Below are 22,801 nucleotides of genomic sequence, written 5' to 3'. Positions count from 1 at the left end.
TATTTGTATGGCCAATACAACAATTTAAGTCGCAAAATCTAGAGCCTCTTACGTTTGCAATTGAATTCGGAATTCGTGGCTTTGTTTGCAGGCTTGCATGCTTCAGGTTTGTTGCTATTGATAGCATTTGTTAAACTCTTTTATACTCTAAGTTTGTTTATCAAGTTTTCAGTGATAGAAGCAATAGAAATTATATTAGATATTGTATACAAGTGCCTAGTGATAAAATTACCCACTATGTCAACTAACAATACTGAGTAAAATTATTGAATAAAATAAAAAGAAAACTTACTATAATACTGCTGACAAGGCACATTATATGAATAAAAAGTAGGGATAGCCATGGGTTATCGTTTCAAACCCATATATTCACGATGTTCTTCGTATCCATGAAAGGAAGCAAAGTAGTGTAAAGGTATAAATATATGATATCTATCAAGTATGTTGACGATATAGTCGTCATAATGGGAATACAGGAATATACAGAAAAATTAAGAGAAGGCTTTTCAAAAGTGCGACTAAAATTCACTTTCTAAACGCAGTTCATTTATAACTCCTGGTGTGAATGTGCACGCAGAATTTAAACGATTTTGAATGGCGAAATTCTTATTTAAAACAGAATTTAGATTTTTCTCTGAAAATGAATCACTAGATAAAGAAATAAAAAATAGGTGTTTTGATGAACTATTATACCAAGCAATAGAGCAGTATTATCAAAAATGCGGCATAATACTACTCCTATTAAAAATACACAAAACAGAAAAATGTGCATTATATGAATCAAACCCAAACTATCTATAAAATGAATGAAGAATATATTTATCAAAAACTACAATAAACCATAACACAAAGTGCCTTGCATCACAATGGTACTGAAAAACCGATACCAAAAATATACAGCAAAACCTCAAAAGCTAAAAGTTTTATTATCCAAAAACCATCGACTGGCTTGTAAGGCAGCTGACAAGAATCGAATGACTAATGTAATTAATATTTAAATTTGAATTCTGTTTCCAAACTTTGCAATTCATGTTGTTATATTGAGTATAAAGATATGGTAATCATATCTATCTTTTTACGACACTGTTTAAACCTAATGACAAAAAAAAAAAAATTCAAATTTCGGTGATAATAACAACACCTGTCATTTGACCTCTGATGACTGTAGAGCGGGAACAACACAAAGACAGTCTGATAGAGAGGATTAGTCTGAGGAAGTTATACTACAAAAAAAAAAAAAAAACTCGTGCAAAAATATTTTAAAACCATTAATACAAAATTATGTAACTAAAACTTAATCATGTTTTCAATGCGTGCGTGTAATTGTGTATGCGTGTGTGTGCACATGCGTGAGTGAGTGTGTGTGCGTGTGTATGTGTCAGGATAGATAGATAGATAGATAGATAGATAGATACATGCATGCATGCATATATAGAGAGAGAGAGGAGGAGGGGAGGGAGAGAGAGAGATCGTTAAATAGAGCCTGTCACATTAGGTAACAAAACATATGAATTACACTGCTACATTTCCAATTTCTCTTTTTGCTATTCAAGCATTTTGGAGTGGTTAAAAGCATAATAATAATAATAATAATAATAATAATAATAATAATAATAATAATAATAAGAAGAAGAAGAAGAAGAAGAAGAAGAAGAAGAAGAAGAAGAAGAAGAAGAAGAAGAAGAAGAAGAAGAAGAAGAAGAAGAAGAATGAAAATGATGAAAAGATAAATAAATAAATGAAAGTAAACATAAAAGCTGTCTGACCTACTGAATGATTAAATCTAACGCTCTGAATGATTTTTGTTTGCATATTTATTTCGAAAAAACGTATAGTAAAACTTTTTGCTGTTTAACTTAATCATTGCGTTGTGCTTTATTATTTCGGGGCATAAATAAAAAGACCGTAAGCAACAATTGATATTTTAAAAATGTACAATACAAATGCGCAGATTATTATTAGTGTACGCAAGCTAACTGGCTAGAAACATATGCAGCCACTTACATACAAGCATACATACGAAGTTTAATACAATATAATATACTCTTTTACCTTTAACGTGTGTCAGCCATTGGCTTGGGACCATGGTGTAGCCTCGCTGTGAATAGTTTAGTCGAACAAATCGACCTACGACTTACTTTTAAACCTGGTACTTTTGCCGAATACCACTTACGGATACGTTGTGTGATGATGGGGAAGACAAACACACACACACGTTTTTTTCTTTTTTTAGCTCTGAACTACTTTTAAGTATAAATACCAACATTACGATAGCAAATCTCACAGATTTTACCCTGAATTTTATCGTTTTTATACTACCCTTGCAAGAAGTCTAATGAAACCTTTAGTTTTATGGCTAAACAGTCCTAAGTATATCAAAGAATTAATTTAAATAACTTCTAGCAACGAACAAAGCTTTAACTCTTCCTCCAGTTACCACAAATTCGTACTTATATAACATTAAAGAAGAAAAGACCTAAACATTATTATCCATTATTAAAGAGGAAAACACTTAAACACAACTGACAACCAAACATCTCACCATTGAAATAGAAAAGGTAACATTTGATGGTTCAATCCACGATCCATGACACTGGAATTATAGAATTTCTAATATGAGAGTTGTCAATATTTTATATTCTACTACATTTAACTTTGAATAAATTATTACTTCTTTTCATCAAATTAAACGCAACTAGATCTTCACCTACCAGACCTACAAACTACAGCTTCACTATCCCAACTAATTACTTTTTGAATTTTAATTACTTAGCAAAGGATATGGTGTACAAATATAATACGCACACTGCAAATACTGTAAAAACACCTATTGCCCTTATTGCTACTCCCTTTCCTTTTAACTAAAAGGGACATACATAATCGTCCGAACTTATCCCAGAAGTATTTCCACTTCAATTTCTGATTACATTGTAATTTAAAATTAAAGAATTCGAAACTAAAGAAAATGTTCCCTAGAGCTAGTATATCATAGCCAGATATAAAGAACCATGCAATCTTTGTACGAACGCTAACCCTATGCCATAATCTAAACCCAACCAAGAAGAACTAAAATATATTTAAATATCATAAAGCCTCACTACGGGATAAATATCAATCCGAATGTATTCTTTTTGTACTAGTGTCTTTACCAACAAAGGAGGACGAGTGTGTATGAGAGAGTATGTTTTTGTGTGTAGATGTACGTATGTGTGTGTATGTACATATGTGTGTGTTTTTGTGTGTCTGTATATGTGTTTGAATTCGTGTTCCTGTGTGTTTTGTTTACAAATCAGAATTGTAGTCGTAACTGCATCTCCTAATTGCATTTCTCAGATATCAACCTAGATGCAAACAAATCTATTTTGTTTTTATCTATACTGTACAACATATGAAAATAAAATTTGCTCGACTTAAAGCTCAAGACTTTTTAGTAATAAAATATGACTTGCTAATAAGTTGAGGTCAATTTTCTGCCTAGAAATGCTAAGTTGAACATGATATTGCAGTAATATCAAAACACATACGCAATAAAAGAGAAAAGACGGAATTAACAAACGCAATTCAAAAGAAAGACAACTATAATGTCAAAGTGATCTTTTACAACCAAGAGATTCTATTTCTTTTTTAAGTGGAATTGTTTCAAAAGCAATTTGTTTTCAATTTCCAAAAAGTGCATTTGAAGTTTCGCTTGTTGATAATTTTGTATGTTTGTTTACTCTTTTTTACATCTATTTTATAAATCTAAACTTCATCCTTTATCTGATTTCTTTGCTTCTGCTACTTCCTTTCGTTCATATATATATATATATATATATGCGTGTGTGTGTGTGTGTGTGTGTGTGTGTGTGTGTGTGTGTGTGTGTGCGTGTGTGTGTGTGTGTGTGTGTGTGTGTGTGTGTGTGTGTGTGTGTGTATTATTCTTGTTATTTTTTAATTAGCACATTGATAAGACTTCATAATTCAATCTGATAGATATCTCGTACAAGAAAAGATATCACCAATTCTGCTTCTTTCAGTATTCTTATAATTCTCCCATTTACATATGCACACGCGCGTGTGTATGTGTATCTCTGCTTATTGACCTATGCGTCAGAATTCTTTTTTATTCCCTAACCCTTTTACTTCTTTCAGTCATTTTACTGTGGCTATGCTGGAGCAACGCCTTTTAGTCAAACAAATTGACCCCTGGATTTATTCTTTGCAAGCCTGGCACATATTCTATCGGTTTCTTTTGCTGAACCGCTAAATCACGGGGACGTAAACTCACCAACATCGGTTGTCAAGCAATGATGGGGAACAAACACAGACACAAACACAAATACAGACAAATACACACAAACACAAACACACACACACACACACACACACACATACACACACACACATATATATATTCCTTTATTCATTTACTTGTTTCAGTCATTTTGACTATGGCCATGTTGGACCACCTTTTAGTCGAAGAAAGCGACCCAGGATTTTTTTCTTTGCAAGCCTTGTACTTATTCGATCGGTTTCTTTTGCTGAACCGCTATGTTACAGGGACGTAAATACACCGGTTGTCAGGCGACGGTGGGGGCAACAAACACAGACACAAACACTCAAATATATGCATATATGTATATATATATATATATATATATATATATATATATATATATATATATATATATATATATATATATATATATATATGTGTGTGTGTGTGTGTATATATATATATATATCATTGCTATTACTTTCTCTCACTCCCTCAGAGTCAGGGCTATTACTCTCACTACTCTCCTTCACTAAATTACTATTTTCTCTCCTCTTCCTTCACTCATACTACTCTTTGGCCTACTCTCTCTGCTTGATTTTGGACAAATATAAATATTTATATATTTGTATGTATACATACCAACATACATACATACACACACACACATACACCTCATACACACAGAGACCAAGAAGTAAAAGAAGGCGAGATGGAAATGAGAGAGAGGAGAAGAGGAAGAGTGATAGAGAAAGAATTGTATGATTGCAAAACAGCGTCAGTTTTTCTAAAGTTTTCTTTTATTCGGGATTTCTCATACTTCTGTGCTAGTCTTTATTAGATTTATTGGAAACATTTAATTTACGCGGTCCTATGCAACCCTTTCTGATTCCAAATTCTGTATGGAACACTTTTTGCGACTGGTGATATTACTGTTTTATTTAAGGCAAAATTCATTGAAACATAGATTTTGCGTGTTTTTATTAGCTATAACCAGAACTTGCTGTCAGAAAATTGATTTGATCTTCGAGAATAATGTTAACAGCTGTTGTTCAAACTCAGGTCAAGCCTGATTGAAGAAATTTACGAACAAACGGTCTCCTGCCGTGGCCATTTAATTTTCCAGATATTGTGCATTTATGTTAATATCAACTGATGTGTCTCCCTATTCTTAAGCTGCTATGGAATAATTGGAATACTTACTTCCAGCACAGGAACAGGGTTTCAATTTTCGGGAGTAAATGTTAGCCAATAGTGTAGGTGTCACTATTTGATTGGTATTATATATTGTCGATCCCAGAGGGACAAAATGCAATATTGATCTCAGCAGGACTTGAAATCAAAATCTAAAACGCTGGAACAAATACTGCAAGGTATTTTTTTCGATATTCTAACGATTTTCCTCATCCATTTCTTTATTGCTCGGGGATAATACAAAGGAAATTTATCTAGTATTTCAAGATGGTCAAGTAACCACGTAGTCTCTCAATTCTTTCGTGATGCTAGTTATTTATTATATGTGCCCTGTATTACTTCGGCATTATATTTGCATTACGTTTGCATCATCTTTGATTATTAACACGGCGTCCCAAATCTTCTGATCTTTTCGAAAGTTCATACATATTAGTTGTCATCTACTAATGCTTTTCCACAAAGTTTTCTTTTGTGTTGTACAATATAATGGGTTACGTTAACTCGTTGCAGAAGCATAGTTAACTCGCCAACTGTCGACAAATAAAAGTGATTTGTTGATGTACAAGGAAATGATTACAATTCAAGGTTCAACCCCCAGAAGAGTTTTTTATTGTCAGAGAAGAAAAAAACTATTATATTCAAGACATACTGCCAAAAAGAAAGGAAAGTCGAGCGAGTAAGCGAGGAGAAGGTAGAGAAATGTTTAAAGCCCATCTGGCAGGATATCCCATATCTAGCCAGAGGGAAAAAGTTCGGTACCATCGAAGTACACCTAAAAAATATCGAAACTGCACAATTGCACTCCGTGAAATCCTTGGAAACAGAAGACGTAATTTTAATACCAATATATATGGGTATGAGGACAGCCAAAATACGAATACCAAAGGTCCCACTCCCAAGTCGACCCTATGTGGTTGATGGCGGCAGTCCTGTCAGAAAGAGTAGATGAGATAAAACTACTTCAGGATACCGTCTCTGAAAAAGCAAATTGGACAGGCCACACGGTCCACTTCATTATTCAAACAGAACAAGCTGTATTGAAACAGGTTCCAGAAAAAATAGAAGTTGGGGAGGAGTTCCTCAACGTTTTTGTCGAGGGGTGTAAACCCCGATGTTTTCCGTGTGGTCAGCTAAGCCATATAAAAAAAATACTGTAAGGAAGGCGAGGAGGAATCTGAAGATGAGGAGGAAGAAAAAGAAAAAGAAACAGAAATGAAAGTTACTAGCAAAACAAAAATGGAAAATGTAAACCAACCAAATCAAATAGAACCACGACCAAAAATGACAGCAAAAAGAGTCCAACCAAAAACAACAAGGAACGAAGTAGCGGACAGAGGAATTGTGGCACTACATAGTAAAAATGAAGATTTAATGAGAGAAATAAAATTTTAAAAATCAGCAACCAGGATAGCAGAACTGTCGGACGAATACAAAAATTACGAACTATATGAAATGGAAAAGAAGACTCATAATATTTTATTAAATACTTATACAAAGTCTGTGTCAGTAATGAGACTGGATTTTAACCAATCTGTTTTCCAAGACCTGCCACCTCCGACCCTGCATCAAGAAAAGGTGGAGGGTCCCTCTACACCGGACAGCCCTGATTGAAAGGTAAGTCATGTCTATTCACATTGGTTGTGTAAATGTTCGTGGCCTGATGTCTGGCTGGAAGCAAGGACGCTTCCTAAATGACATCAGGTCAAGAAAATTGGATGTAATTGTTGCAACGGAAACCCGGGTGAAGGGGCCAAGAGATCTGCTCCCCTTCCTGAACGACTATGAAATACGTTTCTCCGATTCGGGCGGGAGGTGGGGCTGGGGTGTTGGTCCTACTAAAAAGAAACCGGGTAACCGAGAAGAAGTTGGTTTTTTTCTGATCCAGAAGGGTGGCTGGTCGTTCTCGACCTGACATTCACTTGTGGCAAGATTATCAGGCAAGCTGCTATTTATGCACCCAATATTATGGGCCCGCAAAGTGAATATTTTCGTGACCTGAGCAAGTTCTTGGCCACGTCGCATTCGCTAGTATTGTTAGGAGACTTTAACACAATATGTGAGGCACACAGAGGTTGTGTTGGCTCGAACATGAACAGAAAATGTAACTCAGGCTTACGGGACCTGCTTAGTCACTTTTAGCTAGAAGATCCATATAGGTTGGAACACCCGAACACTCCACAGTGGACGTGGCCAAATAATGATACGTCTTCCAGACCATATCTAGATAGAATTTTAATTAGAGAAACAGATAAGTCCATAGCTAAGTGTCCACAGCATTTTCTAGTCAGCTACAGTGGCCACAAGATGGTTACCTGTAAACTGGCGGTAGATAAGTTGCATAGATAGGGATCTGGCTACTGGAAACTCAATAGTCCCTTTTGACCATTGAGGAGTAAAGAAAGCGGATCGAGATGTTAATACAGAGGGCATTAACAGGTACCATCATTAATAACAAATGGTGGTGCGCCCTAAAAAGAGCCATCAAATATGAGTCTATTAGGTTTAGCATAAGTTTAGCTAAGAATAGGAGATGGTCGAGTTAAGGAACTAGAAGAAGCCTGGCGGACTGGTAATGCGGACCAAGCGAGGGTGAAAAGACTGGAGTTAAACTAGCATCTTGAAGCCCAACACATGGGAAGTATTGCCAGAGCTAAGTTACGTGCGATGGGAAGTGAAGGAATCAAGGCCGCTGGATGGGCCCGAATGGTGGAAGCTCGGCAAGGAAATAGTTACACTATTCGGTCTTTGACGAATGAAAATGGCGTCTTGGTAAACGAGAAAATGTGTGAGGCCTTTCGGGAGTACTTCGCCTAACTGTTCGGGGGTGACAGCGGTCCTGGTGGTGGGAGAGCTCTCGAGGACTTTCTTACTGGGCTGCTGTGTCTCTCGGGGTCGGATGAGGAGTCTTGCGAATGCCCAGTTACGCGTGTGGAGGTGATGGAGGCTTTGGCCGACTGTAAAGCGGTTAAGTCACCGGGATTTGATGGTCTTCTGTACGAGCTGAATAAATGTATGCCAGACTTGTTCGGGCATCTACTGGCTGACGTTTAGGCGAACTGGCAACACAATGGGTTTATCCCCAGATCTGTGCGCCGGGGTGTAGTGACGTTGAAGTCCGCACAGAGCTCCGACGATGTTTTTCTCCTGTTTCTGAGCGACTGATGTATGATAGATCTGTCATCACGAGGTGATGTAACCTTTTTTCTACCTGCTCTTTGTATTGTCTTCACATCTTTTGTCTCTCTGAAGCGCCTGAGAGTCGTTTGCACTGCTCATTGAGAAAATTTCATTTTCTGAGAAATTTGCTTTTGAGACATTCCATCTTCATGATGAGCTACGATTCGTCCTCGCTCACACCCACACAACTACCTTGTTTTAGGCATTTTACTGTTTATTAGCTGTATCTACAACGTATTTTAGCATAAAACTCTGAAATAATCAAGGAAACATAAGTTAATTTTGGACGTTGGTCTTACTCATAATTGGTTGAATATGTGCAGTACAATATGAAAGCGGTAATTGACGCTAAAGTGGGGGTCAACCAGATATTAAAACTAATGTATATTGTGAAATATACCATAATCTACTATGTGTACGAGTTTCATTAACATTGAGACAGCAGAACCCCAAAACATTGGGGTGGCCTAATACTTTTGGCCAAGGCTATAATACTCTTCTCTGTACGTATTTACAATGTATAATCTATTGCTGTATTGTTCTATGATTTGAACTACTTCATTATGGGTATATCTGTTATTGAATACCTACTGCTTCTCTATCGTCACCGTCTCTGTTATATCATTAATTACTTTTTGCAAATTCTTCTTACTAAGGATTGTATAATTGATATTTCACACTTATGTAGATATTGAGTATATCAAGACGCCTATAGATATTTATTGATGAATCTATTAGCAGATATTGATTTCATAATACGTGTTATCGAAGAGACACTTGAATTCTTATCGATATTAATCTGAAGATTATAGTTATTTACAGACAATTTTATTTCTGTATCGATATTTTCTTATTTGAATAAAAGAGTATGTCATCCGTGTATCTGGTAGGAATTATTTGTGAGTATTTTAGTTTCATTTCATTTTTCAAGGTGTCTATGTAGAGCATGCAAATTCAGATCCAAGTAGTTTCATAATTGGCATAGTTTCTCAATGTCTCTATTTGTCCGTTCTCTGATGTCAGAAAATTCTGATCTTGCAGGATTTATCTCCCTTGATTACGGTATACTAGCTACAGTGTTACCTCACATGGGACGAGGAGTAACGTTGGATACGTACATTCGTTACTGTTGATAATATCAAGTAATATTACATTCGTAGTTGATTGATAGCTAAACACTATCCATGTTATTGATAACGCATATTTATTGAAACTTCGTTTGAATTTATTTTGGTTTTTTAAAATACTTTTATTACTTTCATTACTTTGTATTAGTAGCATGAAATCTGAATAAATTGTATTAACACCATAAAATTTGAATAAAGCAAGAATGATAATTATTGCATGTTATACAAGTGGCAACATATACACCTAACTTTATCCATACATATATACATATATGAGTGTGTGTATGTGTATGAAAACAAGTCACCGGTTGTAGTAACATCTGAATTTTTTTCTCAAAGAAAAAATATTGCTAGAACGAATAAAAAAGAATCTTTCAGCGACTAACATATCGCCCTGTTGCTTAGTAAACAAGTTCATGCATTCTCACACCACACGTACTTATGCATTCTATTATACACATATGCATACATAACACACAAATGAAGAAATGCACGTACATTTTATCATGTATAATTGTATGACACGGGAGCTTTACCAGTTTCTCAAGATTGATTATATCAATCCAGAATGGCGTGAAAAGAAAAACAAAAATATATTCGTCCACTTCTTTAACAGAAGAATCAAAATCCTCTGGCAAAGAAATGGCAAAAGATAAAAAATTTGTCACATGGAAACTAAGTGTGGTGTGTACCATTAAAACTAATTTAATAAAGTTGGTAAATTATATACAACTTCGTATGTCGTGGTAAGATGCGATTAGGGAGATTTCAGACAAAGCACTTGTTTCGGGAGATAAATGTAAGTTTTTTTGGACAGCATTAAACCAAACAGAATTGAAAATGATAAAAACTAACGATAGAGCGTGTTAATCGAGGGCTCAAAATTAATAGTCGAAATATATAGCAATATGCCATTTGAGAAACTATAAATAAGAAATTATAAAAGAATTTAGAAGAACCAAAACTAACCTAATATAATAATATAGCAGATAAAAAGATTGAACAGATGTTTGACTGATCAGTAAAAAAAACGAGTTTCAGAATGAATAGTTAGGTGCAAATATTAGTAAATGAAATACAAAAGAGATTAAAGAGGTTGACGGCTATTTTGTATGCAATATTTAATGAGAGAAGTAAAAGCATTTATTCATTTATTAGCTACCAGGATGACAAAGGCATACTGAAGACGATTGCGTTAAAAGACATAGTAAAGCACTTAGAGTTCGTGTAGTTTGAGTGGACAAACAAAGACTAAGAAAATGACGATTTTGAGTGTTTTCAAAGTAAATGGAATTGAGGAATCATGCTGAAGAAGGTTGCTAAATAATTCTGTTGGGAATTGTGTGATGATAACATGGTCAAAAGACAAGATTTAATTTTTAAAAATATTTCTGCAACAAATATATCTATTAGTGATTTCCTCAGTCTATAGCGCACACGAAAAATCAGTATGGAAAACTTAGAAAGTACTAACAACTTGCTCTTAGAAAGCATGACTAAGGAAGAAGCATTGGGCTTATTTAGATCACACGCGCGCGTGTGTGTTTGTCCCCCTGCCATCGCTTGACAACTGATGTTGATGTGTTTCTGTCCCCGAAACTTAACGGTTCGGCAAAAGAGACGGATAGAATAAGTACTAGACTTACAAAGAATAAGTCCTCGGGTTGATTTGTTCGACTAAAGGTGGTGCTCCAGTATGGCCGCAGTAAAATGACTGAAACAAGTAAAAGAATAAAAGAATATATTAATTTAATTATTTTTCATGAAGTTCTGCGGCATCATAGATTAACTATGAGCTAATTACAGTGGTCATCAAAAATTCTTTTTTTTAAATGGTGTCGGGACACCAAACATCTTTTTTTTCTTAGCTAATTTGAGGACGCTGAATCTGAAAATGACGTTAGTTTTTCTTGCTTAGCTGCCGTTTTTGCTGTACAGAGAAATGCCTCATTCGTTTTCTGTATATCTGATATTGATCGATGGCAATGTTTCTCAAAATAAAATCGTAGAAACCTCTCAATTCGTGTTTAAACCAACAAATATTGGTCTGCTCATTGAGAAATACTATTTTTACATTAACAACCAGACCCTAAGTCTTTAAATACAACACGATTGAATATACCAAGACCAACAAGTATTTTCATCAAATCATTAGATAAACTAACAGCAGAAATAAAACCTTCGCAAACATAAGAACTATGGTAAACATTTTCTCTTTCTTGATTGTCTGTCATGTTCAACGTTATTTAAGTCCCTTTTGATACTCCAGCAGTGACTACTGCTGGAGTATCAAAAGGGACTTAAATAACGTAATGATCTAGGGTGCTATATCTTGGAAATCTGCCGGCCCAATGGCTTCCCTTCATGGAAGAATTAATAGTCATGACTATTTAAGCATTTACTCTGATCAAATCCATTTTATCGTTGCGGAACTGTTTCTGGAGGGAAACACAATCAGGATGATAATGCACCAATTCACACAGCTAAAGTTGTTACTGAATGGCACGAGGAAAATTCTAGTGAAGTTGAACAACTTATCTGGCCACCACAGTCACCAGATCTCAATATTATTAAACATTTATGGTGCATTTTAGAAAAACAAGTAAGGAGTCGGTATCCTCCACCATCATCACAACAAGAACTGGAGACTGTTTTAGCTGGGGAATGGACAAAAATTTCTTTGGAAATAATTCAAACTTTGTACGAATCCATATCTCGTAGAACTCAAGCTGTAATTACTGCCAAAGGCAGTCCTACCTTATATTAAAATAAATTTGTTTGAAATTTTAAGGTATTTCCATTATTTTGTCTAACCGCTGTGTAAACTCCCACACTTTCCGATGTAAGAATACTCTACGCATATATCTTTATTCTATGAGTGTACAGGATATGAACTTCCCCTTGCATTCTCGTGTGCTGACGTGGAAAGCAGAAAGACATGTACAAATGTCGGCGGTGGGCTGGCAGAAACGTTAGCACGCCAGGCGAAATGCTTAGCGGTATTTCGTCTGCCGTTACGTTCTGAGTTCGAATTCCGCCGAGGTCGACTTTGCCTTTCATCCTTTCGGAGTCGATAAATTAAGTACCAGTTACGCACTGGGGTCGATGTAATCGACTTAATCCCTTTGTCTGTCCTTGTTTGTCCCCTCTATGCTTAGCCCCTTGTGGGCAGTAAAGAAATAAGAAAGACATGTGCACATGTGTGAGGATTTCCCAAAAGTATCGCCAGTTTTTTGCTGGGCCCGAAAACCCTTTGGATTTTTTTTTCTCCTATTAGTTGAAGCAGGATTTGAACTTAGAACACACTCTCTCATTCTGCCAAGCGGAGATAGATTTGAGCTCAGAGCACTGATGTCACAATACCGCAAGTCAATTTTATCCAAGGTTCCAATGATTGTGCCTTTACGACTTATTTACATACACAAACACACACACACACACACACACACATACAACCACACACACACACATACACACATGCGCACACTCACACACACACGCACACACTTATACACACATACACAGATACATACAGACGGAGAGCTAACATTTATAATAATTCAAAGCAATCAACTATCATTTTCTTTCTTTAACATATCGAATGTTTATAAATATATCGATTTTGGGTATAATAAAGGATACATTGCTATACTGACTACAGAATGGAGGTCAATGACAGAAACAGAACACCATACGACAAAATAATTTGTAATATTTGATTACATGTCCTTAAGTTCGAAGTTCAGATCCCGCCCAGGTCGAATTCACTTTTCATCTTTCTGCGGTTGGTAAGATAATTATATCTCTAATATTGGGAGCCGATATAATCGAATATACACGTGAAAGTGGTGTCCCAGAGGTCCAAAGTTCAATGCCTGCAACCAGTAAAAGAAAATCGCTTTATCATTTCTACTTTTGTTTCATTTTATAATTATTTAACACTTACATCCCAATGGTTCCTCCGTCGATGTCGACTAGGCCCGATTCAATAGTTCGATCATTTGAACTACTCTCTCATTCTATTAGTATAATAGTGACTTAATATTCGACGGATGATGGTACCCTTATGAAGAATTCTGAGGCAAAATCAATGTGAAAAAGCTGACGTTTTCAGTTAACGGTTTCGTATCGTAAGATAAACATTCCGCTAAAACATGCATCGAGAACACGCCTCTCTCATTAGTTCGACATAATCCAACGTTTTGTGTGTGTGTGTGTGTGTGTGTGTGTGTGTGTGTGTGTGTGTAGTTCATGCATACATATACATATACACGCTGAACAACAAAAAAGAACTAAAAAAAATAGGTATCGGTTATGACTTGGTTATATAGAAAAGCGTAAGAATTCTTAATGTATTTCTGTGAGTGTTGATCAAAGACCTGTGTTTCAATACAAGAATGAAGATTTCAGAGATATATTCAACGGTTTCGTGCCCTCATATATGTATTGAGTGGCGGCGCAATGGCCCAGTGGTTAGGGCAGCGGACTCGCGGTCATAGGATCGCGGTTTCGATTCCCAGACCGGGCGTTCTGAGTGTTTATTGAGCGAAAACAGCTAAAGCTCCACAAGGCTCCGGCAGGGGATGGTGGCGAACCCTGCTGTACTCTTCCACCACAACTTTCTCTCACTCTTACTTCCTGTTTCTGTTGTGTCTGTAATTCAAAGGGCCAGCATTGTCACACTGTGTCACGCTGAATATCCCCGAGAACTACGTTAATGGTACACGTGTCAGTGGAGTGCTCAGCCACTTGAACGTTAATTTCACGAGCAGGCTGTTCCATTGATCAGATCAACTGGAACACTCGATGTCGTAACCGACGGAGTGCCAACAACAATATGTATTGAGTGAGTTCCATTTTGTCATCATAGCAATTAATTTTGAAACTTTGCTCGTCAATCCGACGACTATAGGAATTTCAGTTCGATGGGTCTGTGATAAATAGATTATGGTTTTGAAAGCCTAGAACTGTTCAAACACGAAAATAGCCGATACATACAGAATGAAACACACACATACATGCACGGCTCAAACGCACACGCACACACACACACACACAGACACTCACACACACATACACACACATGCACATATACATACACACACACACATGCACAAACATACATACATACATACACATACATACACACGCATATCTTACCCATATACATATGCTATATAGGCACAGGTAAGTAGGTAGATAGGCGTGTATATATATATATATATATATATATATATATATATATATATATATATGTATGTATGTATATATACATACATACACGTATAACTATCGACCTACCTATGCCTACCTATACGTAGCTATATTAACATATATACATATGTTATATAAGCATAGGTAGGTAGGTAGGTAGAAGGAGATCGAACTGAACTCCATTCTGATCTATATGCGGTGATGGATACATGGCTGTATGTATGTATATATTATGGATAGATATATTTATAAATGCATGATTGTATGTATGTATGTATATATGTATGTATGTATGTATGTATGTATGTATGTATGTATGTATGTATGTGTGTGTGTATGTATGTATGTATGCATGTGTCTACTCTAGGTGTGTATTATGTTGCTACCATGATGCAGTGTATGACAATAGAAAACGATCAAATTCGAACTACACTGAAGGAATTACTGTTATCAATAAAAAGGACTGAAACGTCTGAACGCAATTTATTAAAACCAGATAAATAATGGTTTCAAAGGAGAACCAAAATTTTGTCATGCTCTCAACATTTAGGAAATATCATGATGAGGTAATCTCTATTCTCAACCTCGTCTTCATATCATGTCTCTGCTAAATTAACGAGCGGAAACATACTGCGTAGTTAAGAGGTTTGTTTTGCAATCACATAGTTCTGAGTGCGATCCTCATTAGCTCACTAAGGTTAACTTTGCCTTCTAAGGTCAATGAAATATAGTACAAGATTCTCAGATGATCCAAATGTTTTAAGAGAAATTTGGTAGAGGGAAACTGTGCCAAAACGCCAGTCTGATGATTGGGTTAACAAGTTTTCGTGCGATAGAGTTAATCCATCACACACGTTAATATCCTGAGTGATTTTAACAGATTCCACTATATAGCAAACACCCAGGTTAAATATCCGCTCAGTGTATAGAGGATCATTTGCTGATACGTGATTTTAAAGCTATTAAAAAAGACATGAAAGTATCGCCTCTCCTTCAAGCTAAGTTTAGTGACTCATATTTCAACATGGTATTGAAGTTAAGATCATTAAAGCATTAAGATTGACTCTTGAGTGAGTGGTGCGTTGTATCCCGGAATAAGGCACTTCACTTAAAGTTGCTCCAGTTTATTCAGCTGAAAATGAAAAGCAAAAGAATGTTGCTACAGCTCCGGCTTCCCACTTACACACACAATTTCTCTTTCTCTCTCTCTCTCTCTCTCTCTCTTTCTCTCACTCACACACACAGCTACTGGTTCAATGACGGGAGAACCAAGAGGCTATCTATCTATCTATCTATCTATCTATCTATCTATCTATCTATCTATCTATCTATCTCTTCTCACGGACGTGCTGTCACATCGGCTGCGAAGGTAAACGTTTATTTGACCTTTTATTGTCCACATTTTGTTGGAATTTTTAAATATTTTTGTTGCGAAGCACCTAGGCCTCATTTCTGTGTATTTTCAAAGGCAGGAATTGGCCCCCAGGAGCAGTTTCGGCCCTAGCAAAATACAAAAATTTCCTTCTCGACATTTGAAAAATGTCGAGAAACAATTTTGGAACGCTTGTCTTGTTCTTTTGATGAGCATTTCCCGAGGCTTCAGATGCCAGAAGAGAAAAAAGAACAGAGTAGCGCGTGCTCACACAGTGACAGGAACGCAGTTGCTGTAAACGTCACAAAGACGGCGATTACAGCTACTAACAGCCCTCTCACCACCACCACCACCAACAACAACAACAACAACAACAACAACAACAACAACAAGAACAAAACTGTAACCGAGGTTAAAAAACCATGCGTAAAAACCGTCACAAATGTCTCTGACGTAAGCACCATTGCTGCTGACGCCATCATCACCACCACCAACAACAACGACAAAAACAACAACAACAACAACGACAAAAACAACAACAACAACAACAACAACAAGGACGCAAATTTATCGGCCGTCAGCACCGACACCACCACCACCACCACCACCGACACCACCACCACCACCGACACCACAAACTCTGCTGCCACTACCACCACCTTTGAACCAGGCAGTACATACACCAACATAAACAAAAATATTCAGAAGAACATGTCCGCCAGCACAACAAAAACAAATTTCGCAAATGCTCTAAAGGAAAAAAGAACAATAGTGACATTCACACAAAAACAAATAAAAGACACAAAATCCCTTCTTACGAAAGAAGGAGATGATGTCAGAATAAACATACCAAAAGATATTATAGAAATGAAAAACAAAAAGTGCATCATTTATAAACTGGTAAACACAAAAACCAGACGTGTAGAAAATGTTAGCACAGATAAAATTGAAGCTTGTCTTAGAAAAATTTGGCCTTATCAAAATCATGTCACCTGGGGAAGAAAATTTGGGACGGTGCAGGTGAGATTTCTGGATGAAAATTTAGCTAAACAATTTTCGACAATCTCTCTCCGCACAGATGACTTGGTGATGATACCGAGTTATCTAGGACAGAGAGTGACCAAAGTTATAATAAAAAATGTGCCACTGGAGGTGGACACCCAATGGCTGATATCGGCCGTATGCCTGGAAATGGAGGAGGCAAATATTTTGGAGATTACGGTCGGAGAGGAAAAGAACTGGGGAGGGAAAAATCTGGAAATCCTTCTCCACATCACGGAGGAGGCTTCACAGAATATTCCTCCAAACATTAGATTGGCAGAGGACCACAAGCTGTATGCGGTGGTAGCGGGCAGGCGACCTCGCTGTTACCTATGCAACAGCGAAGCACATCTGAAAAAGGACTGCCCTCTGGCCGCTAAACAAAAACAACAACAAAAACAACAACACCACCAACAACAACAACAACAGAAGCAACTACCAAATACCCCCAACAGAAAAACCTTACTACCAACACCACCAGCAACACAAAATACAACAACAGAAATATCAGCAATAACCACAACAGAAAAAACAACAGAAACTGCAAAAACAGAAGAGAAAAAAAAGAAAATTCCAAGACTGCCTCTCCCTCCCCCATATCACATACACCACACACAAATAACAAGCAGCCAACATCAATAAAAACAGCAACACAAACACTCACAGAAACACACACAGACGCACAAAATTTGCCGTTACCTCTTTCTGACTCCTCAGAACTCCCATCATCCGATGAAGAGAGTGGGGAGGAGTGGAAAATAGCTACGAAAGGAAAGAGGAAGCGCAGTAAGAAGAAAACAAAACAAAATGCAAACACAAACAAAGCAGGGAGATTCACATCTCCCGAAAATACTACTAACACCAATAGTAATATAAAAAAAAACAATGCTAACAGCAATAGACAGTACAAACACAGAGTTGATGAATTACATCAACTCTAAAACAAACATCACAAATAACGATATCAAAACCAACAAACACCCACGTACAACACCGCCAAAACACATTAAAATTATTCATGTAACACCAGCATTACACAACACAATAAAATCCCTCTACCCCAACTCGGTAGGGGGATTCCAGAAATATTTGTGCAAGAAATTGTACAATAGCCTCCTTGGTGAAAAATCCAAGGAGGAAACAAAACTTTCTAGCGGTAAGTAACACTCTGTTCTTTTGTTTTGTGCTTTAAAGCACACGTATAAATAGAATCATGGTGAAGATTGGTTGTGTGAATGTGCGTGGCTTGGGGTCGCCTTGGAAACAAGGGTTCCTCTTAAATGACATGAAGTCACACAATTTGGATATCATAGCCATTAGTGAGACCAGACTTCATGAGCCGCGGGCCCTAAAGTCCATGTTTGGCGGACAGTTTAACATTTATTTTTCTCCCTGTCTGCCGAGGATGGGCGGTAGTGGCACGGCGGTTCTTTTTCGCAAGAGTCTGCATCTCCAAGTAAAGACGATATTTACGGACCCGGAGGGTAGACTGGTTGTCCTAGATGTGGACGGTAGCAATGGAGGCGCTTTTCGGTTGCTGGCAGTTTATGTGCCTCCTTTAACAGGTCGGTCGGACTTCTTTCGACGTCTAGAAGTATTCCTGGGAACGTCTCGTCCCTTACTTTTAGTGGGGGATTGGAATGCTGCCTTGGACACGCATCTAGACTACGTGGGGAGTGACAAAACTAGAAGGGGATGCAAAGGCCTCATAGACCTGCTCAGACGCTTCCAGTTGTCTGACAGGTACCGACTCGACCACCCAAATGTGCCAACGTGGACTTGGAGCAACCGCATGGGGTCGTCGAGGTCGTATCTAGATAGGATAGTGTGCAGGACAAGAGATAGTTTAGGATGTCCACAGCTCCACATAGTCAGCTACACGGATCACAAACTTGTGACGTGTACGCTAGACTTAGATAAGGCACATAGACAGGGTCCTGGTTACTGGAAACTAAACGCGTCTTTCCCGTCGAGACAGGTTTTCAGAGACCGGATTAGCACGTTAGTAAAGAGGGCTTTGACGGGAGCCATCGTCAACAACAAATTGTGGTTTGCCCTCAAGAGAGCAGTAAGGGCGGGAGCAATAAGGTATAGCAGGGCACTAGCTGTAGAGAGGAACAGAGTAGAGGGGGAGCTAGTGATAAAGTTAGAAGAGGCATTGCGAAGTGGCATCGCATCCGACGTTTTAGCGGCGAGGTTGGCCCTCGACCAACACTTCAATGCTAAACACGAAGGGTGTGCTGTCAGAGCAAGGATGCGTGCTCTGAGGAATGAAGGTGTTGGAGCCGCACGAGAGGCCCGGGTGGCGGAGGCGCAGCGGGGTAACAGAGCCACCATCCGGTCTCTGGTAGACGAACAGGGGCACGAATTGCTCGAGCCGAGCAAGATGTGCGAGGCGTTTCAGCGGCATTTTGCCCGACTGTTCGGGAGGAGTGGCGAGCGAGAAGGCAGGGTGGACTTTAGTGCCTACCTGCACAGCTTGCCACGACTCTCAGCAAGAGAGGCGGAGTGCTGCGAAGGGGTCATCACGGCGGAGGAGGTCAGGGACGCGATGGCGAGTTGCTCGACGGACAAATCTCCGGGTTTGGATGGTCTGCCCTACGAGCTTTACAACTGTATGCCAGACTTGTTTGGAGACATCTTGGCGGCCGTGTACTGCAACTGGCAGCAGAACGGGAGCATTCCCGGTTTTGTGAGCCGAGGAGCGGTAACGCTGCTGAAGAAAGATCCAAACAAGGGGGACGCCATAGATAACTTTAGGCCCATCACTCTGCTCAATGCAGACATGAAAATTTTGGCCAAGGTGTTAGCCAAGCGGTTGGCGCTTGTCATCGAGAAACTGGTCGGCACGGAGCAGATGTGCGCCGTGCCGGGCCGGAGCATCCATGACAACCTTCATCTGATGCGCTACATCATAGAGAGGGTAGTTAAGGAACCTGTCATGGGTGGGGCCCTGATCAATTTGGATCAATCCAAAGCTTTCGATAGGGTAGACCATCGATACTTGGAGGCCGTCCTCGAAGCGGCCGGCTTCGGTCCCGTTTTCCGCGGCTGGATGGCTGCCTTGTACACAGGCATCCGTTCGGTTGTTCGCGTCAATGGACGTCTATCGGGACCCTTCGACATTGCACGTTCGGTTCGTCAGGGATGCCCCCTGTCGCCGCTCCTGTACGTATTGACTCTCGAGCCACTACTGCGGAAGCTGGCGACGCTGAGGGGCATCCCGCGAGAACTAGGGTGCGGGACGAGCGTGTGGGCATACGCGGACGACGTCACCGTCATAGCGTCTAGCCACGAGCACATCGAGCTTGTCGGCGAGACGCTGAAAGACTACGAAGCGGTGACGGGAGCGAAAATCAACCGGGATAAGTCGGTGGGTTTGCTGCTCGGCACCTGGAGAAGCAAGCCCATACCGTCCGGCAGCGCCTCAGTAGTGGGACGCTGGACGGACGGTCCGGTCAAGTTGCTCGGAGTCTGGTTCGGTCCGGACCTGCAAACGGAGAAGAACTGGGACGAGATAACGAGTAGGGTGGCCACTCTCTGCCGGCAATGGTCCGAGAGGAAGCTGTCCCTAAAAGGTCGGGCGGAGGTGGCGAACGCGTACATCGCGTCCGTCATCGAATACCGCCTGACCGTCGTGCCTTGTCCCGATCGCGCCATCACCGAAATGGAGCGCATCCTCTTCCGCTTTTTGTGGAAAGGAAGCATTCCGATGGTGAGGCGATCCGTTTGTTGCCAACACCCGCTGAAAGGAGGGCTGGGCATGCCGTGGTTGATGATGCGCAGACATGCGCTGAGACTGCGACATCTCCGGCTCTACGTAGACGACGGTGAGCAGGTGTGGTCGCCGTTTGTGCGACGCGCTTTCCCGCAGCTCGTCTCCATGACCGAGCTGCAGTCTTGGATCAAAAAGAGGCCGAGGAATGGCGAATGGCACCGTGAGTGTCGCGTTGCTCTGCAACAACTTTGCCGTCCCGGGTCGACCTTGAGCGGCTGCATCACAACGAAGTCATTCTATAGGGGATTAGTGGAGGGCAGGTACGACGACGATCTCGGGGCGAACCTGGGCGTCGACGAGGAATACCTGACCCGCCTGTTCAGGACGACTTTCGGGCCGGGACCTATGGACAACTTCCAGAGATCCCTGGCCTGGCAGTGTTACCGAGAGGCGCTACCCGTTCGGGATAAGCTCTATAGACACGGCTCGCGAAATGCGGGGCCGACCTGCCCGAGGTGCGGTCAGAGCGATGAAACCGTTCTGCACGCACTCGTGCGGTGTCCAACCATTTCGGAGCTGTGGGCTTATGTCGAACGACTGCTGTCGCGTGTGGGACGAGTCGGTTTATCAACCGAGTCTATCGTCAATATCGTGACGCCTCCTTCATTTAAACGGGAAGGAAGGGCTGTATTTATCGTACTTGTGGCTATGGCGAAAGAATGCATCTGGTGGACGCGTCTGAAAGGATTAGAGACAAATACTTTCCTCTCTGGTCAATCTCTCATCAACTTTTTCAAGTATCACTTGAAAAGGAAGGTGAGAGTAGAGAGGCAAGTGTTGTCTAGCAAATGTTTCGAAAAAAGATGGATACATGTAGCAAGAATGGCACGTATAAATGACGAAGCCACCTTGACCATGATCCTATAAAACGTTTTAAAATTTTGTAAACAGAGATTTACTTACGTTTCTTGCATAAATAAAAGAAATTTTATTTAACAAACTGTGACACAAAGGACCGAGGTTACCGTGGTCTTTTCGTAGGTTTTTCTTTCCACGGATAACCTCCCCATTTATTGGGAATTTTCTGTATTATTTCGTATTTTGTGTAAATACCCCAAACGTTTTGCGATGTTTTTTTTCATCGTTGTCCCCACTTTTGTTTTTTTTTTCTGCTTTGTTTTCGCCCCCCTCGAAAAGAAAAAACTCTACATTTGTATTTTGTCCCCTCTGTGTTGAGCCCTGTGTGGCTAATAAAGAAACCTATCTATCTATCTATCTATCTATCCTCGCCACTGCTCAGGTTCCTAAAACAATTAGCGAAAGCACAACACTCTAACTAGAGTGTATGAAGCTCGTCACAGGCCTTGAGTGCATTGCCACTCCCAGTCCGGACCCCAAACCTATAGAAGAGGATAACATACAGGTTTATAGAGCAGACTCAAAAATGTCTACCTCGTGAAAGTGCCGCCCAGAAACCCCATCGACCCCTTCTGTCAAAATCAATGGTACATGTAATCAGGTCATACTCGCTGGCGAGGGATGGAGTTAACGTAGAAAATTTTGAACTTAGAAAATACATAGTTATGAAACACTCGGCAATGATTTGCAAAATTATAATAGTGTTAAACTTTGAGTAGGCTGTTCACAAGTAATCCTTTTGTTTATAAACAAGACATAATCTGGAGGAAGTATACGAATTGCCG

Source organism: Octopus bimaculoides, chromosome 4, assembly GCF_046866305.1.
Source record: "Octopus bimaculoides isolate indiv1 chromosome 4, ASM4686630v1, whole genome shotgun sequence".
Lineage (NCBI taxonomy): Eukaryota > Metazoa > Mollusca > Cephalopoda > Octopoda > Octopodidae > Octopus > Octopus bimaculoides.
The sequence above is the reverse complement of the archived record's forward strand: the minus strand, read 5'-3'. Positions refer to the sequence as shown.